The sequence below is a fragment of the Lepus europaeus genome, chromosome 2, assembly GCF_033115175.1.
Source record: "Lepus europaeus isolate LE1 chromosome 2, mLepTim1.pri, whole genome shotgun sequence".
In the NCBI taxonomy this organism is placed as follows: domain Eukaryota; kingdom Metazoa; phylum Chordata; class Mammalia; order Lagomorpha; family Leporidae; genus Lepus; species Lepus europaeus.
The window spans coordinates 6,443,581-6,463,342 of record NC_084828.1 but is presented as its reverse complement, the minus strand read 5'-3'; positions in this window follow the sequence as shown (position 1 = coordinate 6,463,342).

The following is a 19,762-nucleotide window of genomic DNA, read 5'->3' as shown; positions in this document are numbered from 1 at the left end:
GAGCGTGGGGGTGGCCTCACTCCCAAGACAGCTCAGTCTGTGAGAGCAGCACGAACCCCTTTGGGAAGGCAAAACGGGTCATCTGCTGCTCTGGGTGGCAAGAGGTCGCTCCTGGTCCTGTCCCAGGCTTTGCTCCAAATCCAAATTTTCAGGGGGAAAATATATTTTGTTACAGTTTTTTTATTTTATTTTTTTTAAATTACCAAACAAAAGGAAGGGAAGGAAAATGGTTTTCCTTCGCTTGCGTGGGGCTGAGATGAGGGCGCATGGCCTGCCCCCAGCCTGTCCCAGCAGGGATGTTAGGTGGCCCTGGGCCCACGCCTGGCCTGGCCCTCCGCTCCGCCGGGCAGTCCTGCACTGTGGACGGGGCTGGAGCACGGCACCAGGCGGGACTCTCAGTGGACGGTGCTCGGAGTCTGATGTGGCTGCTCCCTGGGGCGTGGGGGCTGCGCACGGAGGCCAGCTCTGTCACTCCTTGTCATGTGATCTGGTCAGGCGAGGTCACCAGTGGCTGTGAGCTGTGCCGTGCACTGGTGATGTGAAGTCAGGCCCCAGGGGCTGGGGCATCAGTGGGTGTGTGCTGAGCGGGGCTGCAGAGCAAGCGTGGTACCCACAGTCCGGCCTCCACAGCCCTAAAAGGAACCCGGGCACAGAGGTCAGTGCCAATCGCCTGGTTAGTGGCACCTGGACTGGGACCCAGGCCTGCTTCCCGGTGGTGTTCCCAGCCACAGCCACAGCCCCGCCTGCTACTGCCTGAGGGGATGTGACCTTGACAAAGTGAAGAGTTCAAAGCCCCCCCCCCCCCCCCGGGAGTGAGTTCCTGCAGGAAATGGCGCTTCGGGCCCCATCTCTTTTGCCCGTCTACCATGTGGTGTGCCGTGTGGTGCCACGGATGCCGGGGCCCTCATCCTGGACTGGCTGTGTCCATGCTGTGGGAGCAGAAAACAGACAGACACCCCGAGTTGGGTTGCCATTGTTAGAAACGCCAACCCCCCAGGGCGGCTCCCCCAAGCTTCCACATAGCAGAGCGCCAGCCGTGATGGGAGTCTGAAACCACCCGTGACTCTCCCACCCAAAGACGCGACGTGCTCGCCCTCGGCTGGCAGCCCCGAGAGGCAGGAGCCCGCTAATCTGGGCCAGTGTGGATCTGCCTTTGCAGGAGCGAAACAGAGGGGCGAGACCACTCGGGGGAAACCCCTTCTTGTGCAACTCTTTGGTAACTCCTGGGCGGGCTCTGGGTGTGCAAACCCCGCTTGAAATCTGACATCGGGGAAAGACCGGGCTTGGTCAGCACTGCTGTGACAACATCCTTGCTGGAGCTGACCCGGCCTGCGTTCCGTGCGTGTGAGTGACCGCCCCTCCCTGCCTCCCCGAGTCACACTCAGATGCCAGAACAGCCCCGGATTGCCAAATCGGACTCCCGCCAGCTGTTTCCACGTCTCCGGCTCTGTGCTCTGCGGAACGGGGCCCACCAGGCAGGCATGCGTGTGAGTGCCTGGTGTGTGTGGGTGGGGGTAGGGCACATGGATTCTCAAGATCCCAGGTCCTGGAGGGAAGCTGGGCTGTGGGGAAGACAAATGCTGAGCAAACAAGACCAAGCCCACGGCAGGGCCTGGAGAAAGGTGGTGTGGGGAGACTCCTCCTCCAGTGCCGGGAAGCCCCGCCCACCACGGTGTTGGGAGGGGTGACTTGTGACAATTGTGAAATGCGGCCCCCTTTTCAAAGCTCCCTTTCCTCTGCCATCCCATCTGCCCCTGTCCCCTGGGAGGTGCGCTTTCTTAGAACCGAGGTCTGGAGACGCAAAACCTGCAGTGAGACTGAGGGGCTCGTGCTGACCCGGGGGTGGCCCCGGATCCGTCCTGCCCGGTGCAGCTGAGGCTTCTGGGTCGTGGACTCCGTGGTCTGGGGCCCAGATGATGTGCTAAGCATCTCAGTGAGTCACTCTGCTGTCACGCTGGGTTCTCACAGCACATGGGCACGCATGCACGCGGAGGCCTGCTCACACGATGACACACACACGCACACTCGTGTTCATGCACTGACACACCCACATGTGCTCCCACACACTGACACACATGTGCCCACGCACTGACACACAGTCTATACACCGACACATATGTACACACATGTGCGCGTGCATGGACACACATGCACAGACACATGCATATTCATGCACTGACACACATATACACACATGTGCGTGTGCACTGACACACGTGTGTTCATACACCAACACACGTGCTCATACGCTGACACACACACCTGCCCGCCCCGGCGTGCCTCCCCTGGGCCACCTCCACTCGCCTGCTGTCAGACCTCGTTCTGCGGGCCCAGCGCTGTGCTCACACGGCTCTGCGGGCTGCAGGTCCCAGATGGAGGTGTGTGTCCACTTGGTTCCCTCTGAGGCCCAGGCCTCTCCCTGCTTGGCTTGTGGGTGTCTGTGTCACTTTCGGGGGTCTGTGTGCAAAGCCCCCTCGTTTGAGGGGTCATTAACAAGCCCATGGAGAACGCTAGGCAGGAATTTCAAAGTCGCTTTGCACCCAGTAAGCTGGTGTCTCAATTCCGTTTCCCGCTCTCTGGAGTGCCCGTGTGCTGGGGTAGGACCCGCACAAAGACCATCGCTTTACCCCTCTGCCCCCTGATTAACACAATCTCCTCTGAGGTCCGGCGTAATCGCCTTCCGTACAAGCACGGATTGAACCGGCATGAAGCATCCAGTGTGCCACGTTCACAGCCCATGGTTGTGTGCTGAGGGTTGACGGGTCAGGGGGTGGCCTGGAGCTCCCTGTGGTGCCTGGCGGGGGGGCCCACAGCGGGGCTTTAGGTCTCTGGGGGCTGCCCAGGGAAGGAGGCTGTCACATGAGGGTTGGTGTCAGCCGAGTGCCTCTCCCTCTCTCTCTCTCTGCTTCCTGGCTCCTTGTGTACCCCTCCCCCCACACCCACTCCACCTGTGCCGGGGGAGCGGACCCTCCCAGCCTTGCCCTGCAAACCTGCACAGAGCGAGCTCCTCCCCAGAGGCTCCCCTCGGGTGCTTCATTTGCTTACTTATTTTGAAAGCTTTATTTATTCATTTGAAAGAGTTACAGGGGAGAGGGAGAGAGAAAGAGAGAGAGAGAGAGATTTCCATCTGCTGGTTCACTCCCCAGGTGGCTGCAATGGCCAGCACTGGGCCAGGCCCAAGCCAGGACCTTCCTCCAGGTCCCCCACGTGGGTACGGGGGCCCAAGGACTTGGGCCATCTTCTACTGCTTTCCCAGGCCACAGCAGAGAGCTGGGTCGGAAGTGGAGCAGCCGGGACTTGAACCAGCTCCCATATGGGCAGCCCGCGTCGCAGGTGGCTGTGCCAGAAGTGCTGGCCTCTTGGGTGCTACGCCACGACCATGGACCCGGGGGTCACCAGCGAGGGTACCTAGCGAGCCCAAGGCCAGGTTTCTGAAACTGTCACAAGAAGAAGCAGGGTGGAGGTTAAGGAGGGAGACGAGGCTGATCAGATCAGATGCCCCAGTCAGACCCAAGAAGACAGCACGGAGCAGCGGTAGGAACAGAAATAAATATGGGAGAGATACGTGCAAATCTATCAGGAACACGGGGCAGACACAGAGGACACGGGGCTCAGACGGTCTCCCAGACCTCTGCGGGCAGCACCCGGCTTCCGCAGGCAGGGGGACGCTGAGCCCCACCGGGGCAGTCCCCACTGAGCCCACCAGGCTCTCGTGCACGGCCCAGCACGGCCCCTCCCGGCTCTCTGTGGGGCCTGCAGCGCTGGGCCCGGGCTGGGCTGTCCTCAGCATTCCACCGTCCCCAGTGCCCTGCTCTTTGTGTCTGGGCGGTGAGCAGAGCTAAGGCAGAGAACTGTCTCTAGAGCCCGGCAAGCCTCCCCTCCCCCCGCCCAAGCGACTGTACACCTTGGTTGCCCGGCCAGCACTTGTTTGCGGTAGAGATGGAACATTCCGCAGGGTTCTGAGAGGTCAGCTGGGGCCCGAGGGTACAGGCAGGCAGAGGCAGAGCTGGGAGCCCTGCGGAGCTGTGGACGGCCCCGAAATGCCCCTGCAGCCAGTCCCGGGGCTGCTGGCGGACAGCAGGAGACACGTCCCCAGGCTCCTGGGCGGCCCTGGGGGCTCCCGCTCTGAGCAGCTGCAGGGTCTCTGCAGTCCCGAGGCCACACCCTCCTGAAGAGGACCAGGCGGAGCCAAAGGCGCCCTGGGAAGATGGCCAGAAAACTGGACGCGGACCCCACGCCCGGGCACCCCTGCAGGCTCCCCTGGGGGAGACGGCACCTCTGCTGCTGGCCCCTGAGAACCACCGAGGCCACTTCCCGCAGGACACGGCAGCCTTCCCGGGAAAGGCACAGCAAAGCGGCACCGCTGGGCTTCCCGAGCCGCCGAGGCGAGACGCGACTCCCAGAGCTCCCAGGGCGGCAGGGGAGAATTCCAGACAGCCCAGAAGAGCTCATCCCAGACCTGGAGATGGAAGCAAAGAATCCAGGAGAGAGGGCGGGAGAGGGCAGGCTGGGTCCCTCCCGGGCACACGCGAGACAGGTCGCGGAGGGGCTCTGAGTCCATGCAATCTATGGTCAGCACGTGCTAGACGCATTTGCAGACTGCCCAGCGATCGTCTGGAGCTGGGACCGGGAGCCGAGCAGCAGGACAGGAAGGGGAAGCAATGCCCGAGCTCCCACGTGCCGGCAGCCGGGCGCGGGACGAGGTCGCAGGTGCAGGGCATGGAACGTGTGTCCCGGGAAAGTCAGGAGCATCGGGAGACAGTCACACAGTGGTGGGACACACTGCAGCTTGGACCCCTGCCCGATTGACCATGGGAGGGGGTACTGCAGCCTCAGAGAAGACGCCCCGAGGAGGACACGCAGAGGAGCGCCCCAGCGCGTGGGCAAAGGCCAAGTGCCGGAGAGATGATCCCCTTGGGGAGAGGAGCTCGGGAGAGCCAGGGGGCTACCGCGTCCAGAGAGAAAGCCCAGCCAGCCACACACAGAAAACGCTGACCACAGACAAACCCTGGCCATCGGGCAGTTCAAGTTCCAGCCTTTCCCACGTGGCCGCTTGGCTCCTGCTGCCCCATGACCCAGGGTCACCTGTGGGGCTCAGCCAAATGCCCCATCCAGAGCTGGGCACGTGCCCGGGCCACCTCTGCTGTGATTCTGTTGGTCTGCTTCCCATTTAGCGACCGCTGGTGCCGCCATTTCTGTCCACTGATATTTCACTATCATGGCAGTGTCTCACAATGTAGATTCGTTGGTATAGTTCTCATGGAGGCATTGTCATTGGAGTCTCTGGAGACTGTATGACTAGTCCTGCATTTGTATTTAAATAAAATATTTTCGTTACTTAAACATCCCTAGAGGTTTGAGAGGGGCGGAGACGTTCAAAACAATAACATCCTTTTCTATGTTCTAGAAGCCGTCCTTTTGCACATTTGCTTATGTAGCAGTGTTTTCCAGAATTCTGCAAGATTTTTAAAACAATGAAAGAAAGCTTTCGCAGGCTATGTGGACCATATAATATTTTTATTAGTGTTGTGCTAGATTTTTCTATTAGTTTTGGGTAGTGGACATTTTGCAATATTTGTTCCTTGTTTGTTTGTTTTTCCTTAGCAATTATTGTTTTGTTGAAGGCAGCATTTTTAAAAACATTTCCCAATGTTCCATAGTCAAAAAAGCTTTCTCCTGACAGTAAGCTTCGGAGGCACACACACACACACACATACACAGCCACAATGCAGGTGCAAGGCTCTTGTTACATCTGTACTGGAGGAAACTGTAGAATTGGGACAGACACAGATTGCTTTAAAAATGTTCATATAACTACATACATACATAAGGAAAAGTCTGCACACGCTCTTGTACACACACAAGAGATACCTGTATTACAGGTGCATGGAACAGGGCTGTCTGAGGCCTGGGCAGGAGTCCCACTCCAACCCCTACCCCAGCAGGTGCAGGCCAGGAGGCCTCGAGTGGAGGGCAGTGCACCCGGGGGGAGGATGGGCCCCCTAGGCTGAAGGCAGGAGGCAGGACGTGGCATCCCTGGACCCCTGGCCAGGGGATCTCAGGGAGACAGGTGGCGAGGCCACACTGCGGGGGCCATGCCCAGCCTCCAACGTCCAGTGTGACATGGGCCCTGCAGTAGTAAGGAGCTCCAGATGGCCGAGGGACAAGAGTCATAGAAGGTCAGGGACAGGGGAGCTCTGAGCAGACTGCACGGTGCAGGCCAGGGCACAAGGCAGGCAGCCAGGTCCGGGCGAGGGGTGACTACGCTCAGCGTCCTGGAGCCTGCCAGAGAACCGATGGGCGCCTGTGCCTCGGCCCGTCCCCACTGTCCTCAGACCCCACATTTCAGAGAAGAGGAGCCGCAGGCTGGAGGTCACCTTGGAGAAGGCGGAGTCCCGGCGTGGGTGAGGAGCCCCGTGTCCCTGCAGCTGCCTGACCCCAGGGAACACCTGCCAGTGTGTCCCTGTCCTCACGCCCTGTTTCCATCCTCCTCGTGTTCCCAGCCTGCCCCCACCCCCTGTCCATCTCCACCACCACCCTGAGCCCTTGTCTCCCTCTTACTGAGCCTCCCCCAGGTACATCCTCACAGCCAGAGAGAGCTCAGGCCTGTCCAGTGTGAAGCCAGCCCTCTGCCTGCTCTCGGCTCCCTGTCCTTACCCCGAGGCCGCCCTGGTCTGGACAGGCCTGGCTGGTGCTTACTTGTGCCTCCCATGTGATTGGCAGCTGCCTGTCTTAGTCTGTTTCCTGTTGCTCTAAGTGGACACTGAAGACTGCATTGTCCAAGCTCCAGGGGCCACGTCTGGTAAGGGCACAGGGCGCCCATCACGTGGCACGACAGAGGCCAGCCGTCTTTCATCATGGACCCACACTCCAGATGCCCCCTCGCCCACTTATCCACAAGTGGACTAATCCACTCTTTTTTTTTTTTTTTTTTAATTTGATAGGTAGAGTTATAGACAGTGAGAGAGAGAGACAGAGAGAAAGGTCTTCCTTCCATTGGTTCACTCTCCTAATGGCCACCACGGCCGACGCTGCGCCGAGAAGCCAGGAGCCGGGTACTTCCGCCTGGTCTCCCATGAGGGTGCAGGGGCCCAAGCACTTGGGCCATCCTCCACTGAGCTGGACTGGAGGAGGAGCAGCCAGGACAAGAACCCAGCACCCATATGGGATGCTGGTGCCACAGGCGGAGGATTAACCAAGTGAGCCACGGCGCCGGCCCTGACGAATCCACTCTCGAGGCACAGGCCTCACGAGCTGATCCATCACTTCTTAGAGGCCCCGCCTGCTCCTCCCCTTAATACCGCATACAGGGGTTAAATCCCAACACGAGCGCTGGTGGAGATAAATTATGGCCCCCTTCTTCTCACTCACAGTATTGCTCCAGTCACAGCATTTAAATTACATGACCACAAAATGAATGGCTCATATGGGTCCAAACTTGCCCAGAGAGAAGAGAAGAGCAACGTCCTAAAAATATACAAATGCATGCAGAAACAGACAAGGGTGAAGTAAAAATCTCAGTACAGTCATGGGCAGTCAAAGAAACGCCATTGTTTTGCCTATTTAACCAATGAGTTACATCATGGCTTTGGTTAAAATGATTCTACATTTAAAAAAATATTTATTTCATTTATTTGAAGAGACAGAGCAATACAGAGAGAGATCTCCCATCCTCTAATTTATTCCCTAAATGCCTGCAACAGGGGCTGGCACTGTGGCTTAGTGGGCTAAGCCTCTGCCTGCAATGCTAGCATCCCATATGGGCGCCAGGTTGCTCCTCTTCCAACCAGCTCTCTGCTGTGGCCTGGGAAAGCAGTAGAAGATGGCCCAAGTGCTTGGGCCCCTGCACCCACATGGGAGAACCTGTGTGGGAGACCTAGAGGAAGCTCCTGGCTTCGGGTCGGCCTAGCTCCAGCAATTGTGGCCATTTGGGAAGTGAACCAGCAGATGGAAGACCTCCCCTCCATGCCCGTAACTCTACCTCTCAAATAAATGAATAAAATCATTTTTTAAAAAAATGCCTTCAACAGTCATGGCGGGGCCATGTTGAAGCTGGGAGCTTGGCACACAACCTGGGTGCCCACATGGGTGGCAGGGACCCAAGCTCTTCAGCCATCATTGCTGCCCCCCGGGGTCCCCATTAGCAGGCAGCTGGAGTCGGCAGTGGTGCTGGAACACAAACCCGGCGCTTCGAGAGGGGGTGCGGGTGTCCCAAGTGGACCCTTAACCGCTGTGCCCAATGATGGACAAATCTGAGCCGCCGGTCCGGAGAAGGTCCGAATAAACGCGACACGACGTGCAGGGGCGATGCGATACTGAACGGGCACAGACTTCAAAGTCAAGGCCGCTCCAGCTTCGTGTGGACCCTGCAGCTGTCACCCTTGGGAATCTGCACAGGGCTGTGTCCTGTGCAAGGTCCGCGTGATGCAACCTTCCTGGGAGCTGATTCGCTGGACATGATTGACCTGCGTGACTCAGGCTCAGGGGCTTCGGTGGCGGTAGGACGTCGCTCGCCAGGCAAGGAACTGTGGGAAGGGGAAGCAAGAGGGAGACAATGAAATAGGACCCACTCCCCTCGGGGGGCCCCAGGGGATGCTGGGCCTCGTGCTCCTGGGTGCGGCCTGGGCATCTGAATTCTCCCTCTGCTCGGTTGGTGCTCCCGGCCACGAGAGCCTTCGCCGCTCGCTTCTCACGACCCCTGGGTCAGAGTCTGGTCAGTTTGTCCTTCCATTTCCGCTCTCGGTCCTCTCCTGCTGCCCTCCAGGGCGTTGGCCACAAGCGGATTTCTGTTCTTCTTGCTTCAGCCAATGGGGATTCCCAGAAGAGACCGGGGAGGCGGGCAGGTGAGCCCAGGCGTTGAATCAACCAGCAGCCTTGAGCCGGCTCTCTGCAAGGGCTCAAGGCCAGGCTCCCCCAAGGGCTGCCTCTGTGAGGCTGTCCTATTTCCCTCGTCCCTGGAGGCCTGCAGTAAGCAGCACACACTTCGCCGGCTCGGAGATGCAGCGAGGGCCGACTGCGAGACGGCTCGGAGCTCGGGGCAGCTCCCAGGTGACCAGCAGCAAGGACGTGGGCACCTCGGCCCCGGAACCACGGGAGCTGGATCCCGCTGACCAGGCAGTGGGCTTTCTCCAGAGCATGCCAGCGAGAGCGAAGCTGAGCAATGGCCCCCCCTCGGGCTTGGGGAAGTCACGGCAGAAACCAGTTGAGCCGACTCCCACTTCTACAGAGCCGCCAGGTAATCGGGGTCATTGCTTGAAGCCCCTGACCCTGCGGCCATTTGCTGGAGCCGCGATAGAAAAGTAAAACAAGCGATTTCAGGAAGAGCAGAACGTGCTATACAACAGAATTCTTTAAAAAGGAAAAGTTTTGGGGCTGGTGCTGTGGCATAGCAGGTAAAGTCACTGCCTGCAGTGCTAGCATCCCATATGGGCGTGGGTTTGAGTCCCGGCTGCTCCACTTCCGATCCAGCTCTCTGGTATGGCCTGAGAAAGCCGTAGAAGATGCCCCAAGTCCTTGGGCCCCCACACCCACATGGGAGACCTGGAAGAAGCTCCTGGCTCCTGGTTTCAAATCAGCCCAGCTCCGGCCATTGCGGCCATTTGGGGAGTGAACCAGCAGATGGAAGACATCTCTCTCTCTCTCTCTCTCTCTCTCTCTGCCTCTGCCTCTCTGTAACTCTGCCTTTCAAATAAATAAATAAATAGTGCTTCAAAAACTTTGCGCAAAAATGGAACTAAAAGATCACTTTGGTGCCAAAATATTTTTGACTCTCAGGGCCAGTGTTGTGGCACAGCAGAAGTTGCAAACGCGGACTGCCCCCGCCAGGCCATTTTATAGCTGCACCACTCCACCCAGGTGCACTGAGCCCTCATGGCCCAAAAACCATAAAAACCACCCCAAAGGCCCCACCGCCCAACACTGTGGCTCTGGGATCCGGTTTCTGATGCAGGACTTGGGCAGCGCGTCCTGACCTCAGCAGGTGCTGTGGCTTCAAGGCCCTCCTAGCCGAGGTCAGCCAGGCTCCCCTGGAACCAGGATACTCAGCCTCAGGCCACTGTCCCAGCTCCCGATCTAAGTTGGAAAGGACAGGTTCTTTAAGGAATTGCCTAGGCTAGCGTGACCACCCTCCAGGGTGATCCGGGCTGGTCTCCAACTCCCGTGCCCCTCTCAGAGTGAAGGAATCCCCTCCTACATCCTACCCCAGGACAGGCGAATGCTGCTGGCTCAAGGAACACACCTGCTAAGTCTCAGTGTGGTTTGTGCTTCTAGGATTCACGGGTTGGGAACTTGATCCCCAAGGTGGTAGCATCGGGAGCCCTGAAGAGGTGGGGTCTCATAATGGGAGCGGGGCAGGGAGGGAGATCCTTAGGTCCCTAAGGGCAGGAAGGCTGTCTCCTGGGGTGAGCTCTCAAGAGAGGCGGTTGTTCCAGAAGCCGGAGCCTGGTGCCACCGCACTCTGCTGCTGTGAGACGCGATCACCTGCTTGCTCCCTCCCACCCTGGCGTGGCCGATGCAGCTCAGGCAGCCCCGGCCAAGCCTGCACCGTGCCAGTTAGACGTGCACCGTGAGCTACGTGGAGCGCACTTCCTTCCAACAGCCCGTGTCGGGGTGCTGGACGGCAGTGGTGAAGCAGGGACCCTGTTTTGGAAACTCTGATGTGAACACGTTCCTGGCCCGGTTAAAGATACACCGAGCATGAAAGGATATTCAACCCCTAAGCACCGTTCAAAAACAACTCTCAAGCTACGACACACCCCGGGCACCCGCAGTTCCTTCACTCGCTCATGACCGCGGTCACCAGGTCGTTAGCCGCACGGCACAGAGCAGATCACCGTCCGGGGCGGTGGTGGGGACACCTGGCTGTCAGCCGTGAGGCGGACCCCGGCAGCAGCCCCTGTCCAGAGGCCCTGACGTGTGCTCCATGTCCCCTGCAAGTTCCACAGCGATGGAAACGTGGGCTCAGGCTTCCGGACCTTCCGTTTTTCCAGCTGTGGAAATACAAAATGAATCTCCACTTGTCAGTGCTGTAATCTTAAGAAAGGATGTTTTTCACAGGAAAAAAAAAAAAAAAGACAAGGGGAGGGGCCAACAATAACAGCATCCCATATGGGCGCCGGTTCAATTCCCGGCTGCTCCACTTCCCATCCAGCTCTCTGCTGTGGCCTGGGGAAGCAGCGGAAGATGGCCCGAGTCCTTGGCCCCTGCACAGCTGTCACCCCGAGGGCTCCTTCTCTGCTCCCCAGGCCGGCCCCCTGCTGCAGCTCCACCCCTACCCCTTCCTTGGTTTTGGGGGAGCACAGGAAAAAGGGTGCAGGCGAGATTGGTGTCCTGCCTGGAGGGCCGGCCACGCCTCTGTCCTCGTACGTGCGGACGGCTGAGAAGCTCCAAGAATCCCATGGGTGAGAAATGTTTCACCCTCTGGATTCCAGAGGCATCGCTCCCTTGCTCCCTGTGTGGGGCTCCTAACGACTGTGTGCTCCCCAGACATTGGCTGTGCTCCCGCCAGCAGCTCCTGGACCCTCCCTCATGTCTGTCCCCGATAGTCAAGGACTGGCCTGGGCCTGGGCGTTGGGACGGGAGATCAACATCACTCAGCCAGAAGGACTGGACTTACAGGCTTTCTTTAAAAGAAAAAAAAAAAAGATTTATTTATTTGAAAGGCAGAGAGAGAGATCTTCCATCTGCTGGTTCACTTCCCAAATGGCCAAAAAGGCCAGGCTGGGCCAGGCCAAAGCCAGGAGCCAGGAGCTTCTTCCAGGTCTCCCACACGGGTGCAGGGAACCAAGCACTTGGACCATCCTCTGCTGTTTTCCCAGGCCACAGCAGAGAGCTGGATAAGAAGTGAAGCAGCTGGGGCTAGAACCGGTGCCCATACGGGATGCCGGCATCATAGGGCAGTGGCTTTGCTCCTCCATCACCACAGTGGCCACTTGTATTATTTCTTGGACAATTTGTCCTATGTATTTCTTTCTCTTTTCTCTTTTTGGAACTTGTATTTGCCAGGAATTTCACCTCTAATTCTCTCTTTTCTTAACTTTTTTTTTTATTTGACAGAGTTAGACAGTGAGAGAGACAGAGAAAGGTCTTTCTTCTGTTGGTTCACCCCCCAAATGGCCGCTACGGTTGGCGCTGCGCCGATCCGAAGCCAGGAGCCAGGTGCTTCCTCCTGGTCTCCCATGGGGTGCAGGGCCCAAGCACTTGGGCCATTCTCCACTGCCCTCCCAGGCCACAGCAGAGAGCTGGACTGGAAGAGCAGCAACCGGGACTAGAACCGGCACCCATATGGGATGCAGCGTCGCAGGCGGAGGATTAACCAAGTGAGCCATGGTGCCAGCCCCCACCTCTAATTCTCTTACCCTCTTCACTTTCTTCTCCTATGAGGGGACTTTAAAACGGAGTTAAAGGATATACATACAAAATATAAACTTCATTCAGAACTGAGGCTCCATCAAGTCCAAGACACTTCCGTAAGCGAGGACGCCTGAGGGCCCAAGGGCAGGGTAGCCACTCCGTGGAGTCTCTTCTCCATTGTTAACCGAACACAAGCAGGCGCCCTTGGAAGAGTTTTCAAGACTCGGCAGCAGGAAGAATTCAGAACGAGCCCAATCAGGACTGTCGGGCGGATGCCTCAGGATCCCCCACGCAGAACTGCTCGTGTGATGAGAGGAGTGAGCGGGAGCACCGTCGTGGGGGGGGGGGACTCCCTGGGGAGCGGGAGCACCGTCGTGGGGGAGGAGGACTCCCTGGGGATGCTCCCCCCGGTGTTTGTAGGCTGAAGAGGAAGAAAGACCCCAAAAATGGGGCCCTGGGCAGGCATTTGGTGCAGCGGTTCAGATGCTACCCAGGGTGCCTGTGTCCCAGATCCAGGACCTGGGCCCCCGTCCTGGCTCTGCTCCCACCTCCAGCTTCCTATTAATTCAGGCCCGGGGAGGGTCAAGCACTGGTTCCAGGAACCGGGTCCCTGCTGCCCCCGTGGGAGACATCGTCGAGTTGCTGGCTCTTGACTTCTGCGTGGCCCAGCCCCAGCCACGGCAGACATCTGGGGAGTGATTCGTGGGTGGGAGCACTCTCTCTCTGCTTCTCAACTAGTAACTAAACTCGCAAAGTGGAGCACAGAATCTAAGAACTGTGGGACACTCACAAAAGGTGTGGTTTACGTGTAATGGGAATGGGAATGAGAAATCAAACCACAGAGCAGCAGGCAGGGTGGATATTAATCAGTTCCACCTGGGCATTTCTTAGACGGCAGAGCCCCAAAGACACAGAGAAAATCGTGGAGGCATCCAGAGGGGAATGGCTGCCTTAGGGCAGAGCAAGGGTAAGATTGTGCTGGGCTTCTCAGAACCACACCAGCGAGAAGACAGAGTGCGGTGGGCGAGATACTTCAAGTGCTGATAGAAAGAAAGCGCTGGGGCTGGCCTTGTGGTGTAGTGGGGAAAACCGTAATCTGTGATGCTGGCATTCCATGTGGGCGCGGGTTCGAGTCCCAGCTGCTCCACTTCAGATCCAGCTCTCCCATGTGGGAGACCCGGAAGAAGCTCCTGGCTCCTGGCCTTGCATCAGCCCAGCTCCAGCCGTTGTGGCCATCTGGGGAGTGAACCAGAGGAGGGAAGACCTCTCTCTCTCTCTTTGTCTGTCTCTCCCTCTGTCTCCACAACTCTGACTTTCAGAAAAAAAAATCTTAAAAGAAAAAGAAAGAAAGCACCATTAACTACAGAGAAACTGACACAGGTGGTGAATTTCTCCTTAGAAGTGAATGACAAGTAAGACTTCTGAGACAAGGAAAAGCCACGGCTTTCGTGGAGCCCTGGCAGCCGTCCCCCATCTCCAGTGCCCAGCGCTGGCCACGCCACTTTCTGTTGGTGCAGAGACCAGAGCAAAGGCAGGGACACTGTTTCTAGAGCCCAGCTGGCCTCCCTTCCCCCAACCCACCTTGGGTGTCCAGCGCCTGGTAGGGTGGAGATGGAACATTCCACCAGGTTCCCGAGGTCAGCTGGGGCCCGAGGGTACAGGCAGGCAGAGGCAGAGCTGGGAGCCCTACGGAGCTGTGGACAGCCCCGAAATGCCCCTGCAGCCAGTCCCGGGGCTGCTGGCGGACAGCAGGAGACACGTCCCCAGGCTCCTGGGCGGCCCTGGGGGCTCCCGCTCTGAGCAGCTGCAGGGTCTCTGCAGTCCCGAGGCCACACCCTCCTGAAGAGGACCAGGCGGAGCCAAAGGCGCCCTGGGAAGATGGCCAGAAAACTGGACGCGGACCCCACGCCCGGGCACCCCTGCAGGCTCCCCTGGGGGAGACGGCACCTCTGCTGCTGGCCCCTGAGAACCACCGAGGCCACTTCCCGCAGGACATGGCAGCCTTCCTGGGAAAGGCACAGCAAAGCGGCACCGCTGGGCTTCCTGAGCCGCCGAGGCGAGACGCGACTCCCAGGGCTCCCAGGGCGGTGGCGGAGAATTCCAGACAGCCCAGAAGAGCTCATCCCAGACCTGGAGATGGACGCAAAGAATCCAGGAGAGGGGGCGGGAGAGGGCAGGCTGGGTCCCTCCCGGGCACACGCGAGACAGGTCGTGGAGGTGCCCTGAGCCCATGCATCTGTGCTGCAGCCTGGGTTTGCAGATTGCCCAGAGATCGGCTGGCGCGGGAGCCAGGCACAGAGCTGGAGGGGAAGCAGTGCCAGAGGAGCCCCGGCGTGCTGGCAGCAGTGGCTCAGACGATGTCACTGATGCAGGGGACTGAACGCGTGTCCTGGGTACCATGCCATGGACAAGGAGCTTCCTGGAATAGTGGAAGTCTCCCCATAGAGCCATGCTAACTGCCCTGCTGGCACACGAGATCCTGAACCTGCCGCAGTGGCTTCAAATCCCACCTGAATCATGGCAGGAAGTGGGGGCACAGGCTCAGAGAAGACGCGCCGAGGTGGGCGGAGCTGAGTCAGCCCCGAGGGGCCCTCCCCAGCCAGTGCATGCAAGCCACCACCTCCACAGGGCATGAGCAAAGCACAGGCGAGCACATGTCCCTCCTGTGTGCACATACTGGACAGGAGAAAGGGGCTCCGGGAAGCTGGGCAGGTGTTGCGTCTGGAAGAGTGAGCCCAGCCAGCTAAGCAAGTGCTGGCCACAGACAAACCGTGACCGGCCTGGAGTTCTAGTTCCAGCCTGTCCTAGGCGGCCCGTTGCTCCTGCTGCTCTATTCGCAGCCACGGAGGCTGGGAGGGCCCAGAGGTTGCTCTGAGCCATCAGCGCTCCGGGGAGGAGGAGGGTGGTGCTGTGGGGGCTGGGACCCCAGGGGCCTCCTGGGGGGCTGACTTAGCCTTCAGAGCAGCGGGCCGAGCACCTGGTCGCACAGCAGGACGCCAGCCTGGGCTGTCTGCAGTAATTTTATCTCTCTTCAGGTTAGCTACCATTTTGTCGAAATTGTTCTTATTCAAGGAGATACAGCATTGCAATTTCTAAGCTTGCAATTTTCCAATGAAGCGTCATTCCATTTTGTTCTTATGAATACATTACTTCTGTGTCCTTGGAGCTCTTGAGTTACAGAGTATACCCATTGTGCTTTGACTTAGAGGAAAGATGTAAGACATAATTGACGCGTGGCACGGATAGAGCTGCCGAAGGCAATAAAGGGCATTGCCGCACGCTGCCAGGTGCTCGTGTGGCTCCGTCCAAGTCACTTCATAGTCACCTGAATGGATTCAGATTGGTTTTATGAAACAGCCAACAGAACTTCAATACCGCCACTCAGATTTCATAACTTGCTTCGTCGATGGAGTCCTGATGTATCAGATCAATTTTGAGGAGCTGACAGTATGCAATCTGTTGTTTGGCTTTTGAATTTTTTAAACCTTGGTAGTTCCTTTTAGAATAGTGTTTGCTGCTTAAATTGAGCTTAATCTTGTGCAGCAAGTAACAAACTTTGCCCTTGATGGTAAATGCACACGCACACGCACACACAGACACACAAGCACTTATAGATGCTATATAGTAACGAAGGAAAATGCATAATTGAGACACAAATTGTTTCCCTCCGTGTGTCACACAGAGTTGCCCAGCAAAACCCAGCTCATCCCAGGTGCAAAGAGGCTCTGGTGAGGAGGGCTGCTGAGAGCTGTGTGCAGGACAAGGAGCGCTCAGGGGTGGAGCAGCGGGCGGGGGCGAGGAGCTGGCAGCCCGCGAGGAGCTGTCAAGGGCCCAGCAGAATGGCCCCCGCCCTCTGTCCTGCGTCCTCCATTTCCTGCCGGTGCCCTGGAAGTCACGGCCAGAGGGGCCTCCCAGGGACAGCACAGGCTGGAATACGGCACGGAGGAGGTTGGCGTGAGACTGGCGCATTGGGCTGACCCAATGGGAAATGTGTGTGGGCTGCGTTGACTCTGTCATGCCTCAGTCAAGGCCCAGAGCTGCCCCCTGGTCTTCAGCACGGTTCTCAGGGACTGGGCGGGCAGCGCCGGGGAGGAGAGCCCAGGAAGCCGGTGCACCCCCGAGCTCACACTCCGGGGGACAAGGTCCCATGACGAAGGGCGTTGAGCGAACGGTGGTAATGCCTGATCTTCAGACTTCTCCAACAGGGCGATGGGACCATGGGGGCCACTCGGGGTGACAGGGAACCACCCTGGGGTGACAGGGGGCCACCCAGGGCTGATAGGGGAACCCCGGGGGTGACAGCAACCGGAGGCCTAAGATGAGAAAGAGGCGGCCTGCGGGCAGCAAGCAGAGACGGCACAAGACCCTGGAGGCAGCTTTCGGGGCCGGGGCCTGGAGCAGGGTCGGCTATGCACAAGCTGGGATGTGGAATGGACACGGCCCAGCACTCCAATGCAGGTGCCCAGGTGGTGGCTTCACCCAGTGCGCCACAGTGCCAGCCCCGGGCACGTTGTTCTTGCTCCTCCACTGGGTTCCTATGCTACCTGAAGGCTCGTGACCGGTGGTCTCACCTCTCAGGTGCTCTCACAACAGGGACTCCAGGAGCAGGTGCACACAGGGCTCCGGGGCGGGGTGGGGATCCCCAGGGGCGAGGTCTTCCCAGCCCAGGTGGAGGGAGTTGTGCGGGATTCTGAGACTCAGATGTTCCCTCCACCCAGGCACACGGCCATGGAAGGAGAAATGCTCATGTATGGGGCAGGTCCATTGCCCGGGCTGTGCTCAGCCCTCTCGCCGTCTCTGTAACCAGCTGGGGAGGGCTGTCTGGAGGAGGCGGCCCCTGAGCTGCACGCTTAGGGACCTGCAGGAGTTCTCCTGTGCCTGTCGGACTCACAGGACCTGGGAATCACGCAGAGATGTTCTTCCTCTGTGGACTGTGGCCCCAGGGCTTGGTGCGGGGCTGAGGCCTGGCACGGCTCCCGGGAGTCGCCGCTGCCGGGAGCAGAGCTGGGCGAGGGAGGATGTCCACATGGCTATGGGGCAGGCATCAGGAAGCTGCCGGGGCAGGCACATCTCTGGCCGAGACACAGCACAGGCAAAGACGCAAGGGCACAAAGAGCCGGGACAGAGTGCTGGGTGCTGGGACTCGGAGAGGCGAGAGCTGCAGGAAACCCCCACACGCTCCCCAGCGTGCCCCAGCCACCCCTGTCTCCGCGGGGACTGTCCTCCTGCTCGGGGCACTTCCTCCTTCAGACCTGGAGCTGGAGATCATCGTGAGGGCACCAAGACCTCCCTTCCCCACGCGGGAGCAGCCTGGTGGGGGACAAAGCTCTTTGCAGAGAACAGAGCGAAGGGACGGTCACGGCTTCAGACCGCAGAGCAACACCCGTGCCCGGGACAAGCGCCTCTGTGCCACAGTGGCTCCATCTGCCATGCACCTCAGGGAGCACCTGCGTCTCGGCATTGGGTGGAAGATGAATGTTTTCATCTGCTTTGGGGGATAGCAGCGCAGATTCCATCGCGTCCACCTCCGTGAAAGCAGAGATACATAAAATATATTAGGTACACTGTAAATACAGACTACATATGTGCACTACATGTAGGCCTCCCACATATGGCTTTGAGAGGCCTCACAAACTCGAACTGCTTCCTCATTTCACTTTGCAAAAATTCTCAGCTCACTCTGACCACTAGCCCAAGTGCAAGGGAAGGAGAGAGAAAGAGTGTGCTACCGTTGCGGTGTGGTCCCTGAACTCGTGCAGGGCGACAAAGCCCCAAGTTAAGAGTTCTAAAGGGGTGGGGGTGTGGGTGTTGGTGCAGAGGCGCTGCTTAGACATCTGCACCCCGTACTGGGGTTCCTTGGTTTGAGCCTTGGCTTTGCTTCCGATCCCAGCTGCCTGCTAATGTGCACCCTGGCAGGCCGCAGGCGACGGCTCAAGTAGCTGGGTCCCTGCCACCCACATGGGAGACCTGGATGGATGGAGTTCTGAGATCTTGGCTTTGGCCTGGTTCATCCCTGGCTGTTGCAGGCATTTGGGAAACGGATCAGGAGATGAAAGATTCCGCACCCCCCGCCCCCGTCTCTGCCTTTCAAAGAAATGTAAAAATAATTTCACAGGATAGAATCTTAATCCAATGATGGTGTTCAGGAGATGGGCCCAGTGGGAGGTCCTTAGGTCTCTGGGGAAGGCAGCTCCCGCCAGAGTTGACTATAAAAGCCAGAGTTCAGACCTGGTGCTCCCTCTGCCTCCTGGATCCCCATGCGAGCCTCCCTCCTGCACTGCTCCACCCCTGCCATCCTTGGTCCTCATCAGAGGCCAAGCCCGTGGGGCCACTCCCTCTTGGACTTAACCTCCAACCCTGAGCTCATTAAACCCTTTCTCGTTATAAAGTGAGTTACCTCTGGTATTTCATTGTAGTACGGAAGAAATGACTAATGCAGATTGCGGGCACTTTTTTAGAGGTTATATGAAGGTCAGTTGAATTTTCCCATTCATGCATGCATTTGTTCATTAAACAAAGATGTCTTAAGCTCCTCCCACGTGCCAGAAATCAGGCAGGTTTGGGGGGGGGGGGTACTGCTGTGACCAAGACAAGGTCCCAGCCGGAAGGAGTTGAACTTGACCGAGCAGGAGGTGGTGACTGGGGCCCCGGGGGATGGCAGAGGTCCCGGCCAAGGTGCCTTTCCAGTTCTTTCTCCCGGGAGCCAGGGAAGGAACTCACCTTCAGCATAGCACGGCCAGGGAAATTCATAATTATAGTGTTTATCAGGATAGATTACAGAGCCAAAAGAATCACATCGTTAAAGGACCAGCGAAATTAAAAAGAAGTTAAGCAAAAACCACAGGAGGAAAGGCCGGCCATTAGCCTGGCTCTTACAAGACCGGCAGATAGAAGTTACATGACGCACATCTCCCTCCTCCCTCAGGCATCTTTCTCAGGGATGCCCATCAAACCTTGCCCTGCCCTGAGCCCTGGGCCTCCTCCTCTCTAACTGTGAGTCCCATCAGGAGGCAGCTTTGCAGAGGCCAAGGGCACAGGATGGCCTTGGGCAAATGACCTAATCCTGGGGAGCCTCAGTGCACCTGCCACAGGAGGGTGGGATCACACTCGTGTTATGGATAGCACAGAAATTCTCAGAGACAGTGAACCATTGCACCAGGCTGAGCCGTATCGGAGCCTGGCCAGAAGGAAAACCGAGTAATACTGATGTTTATTTACAATTCTGCCATATTTTGTTCATCATGGATCCTGTCACACTAAGTCTTTTTGGAACCGCTTGTTTTTTATTATTTTGCTAAAAAACACATAACAGAAAATTCACCCTGTCAGCCATGTTTAGTGTACATTCAACGGCATCCATGTTCCCATGGTTGTGCAAACAGCACCGTCATCTGTCCCGGAACGTTTCCAT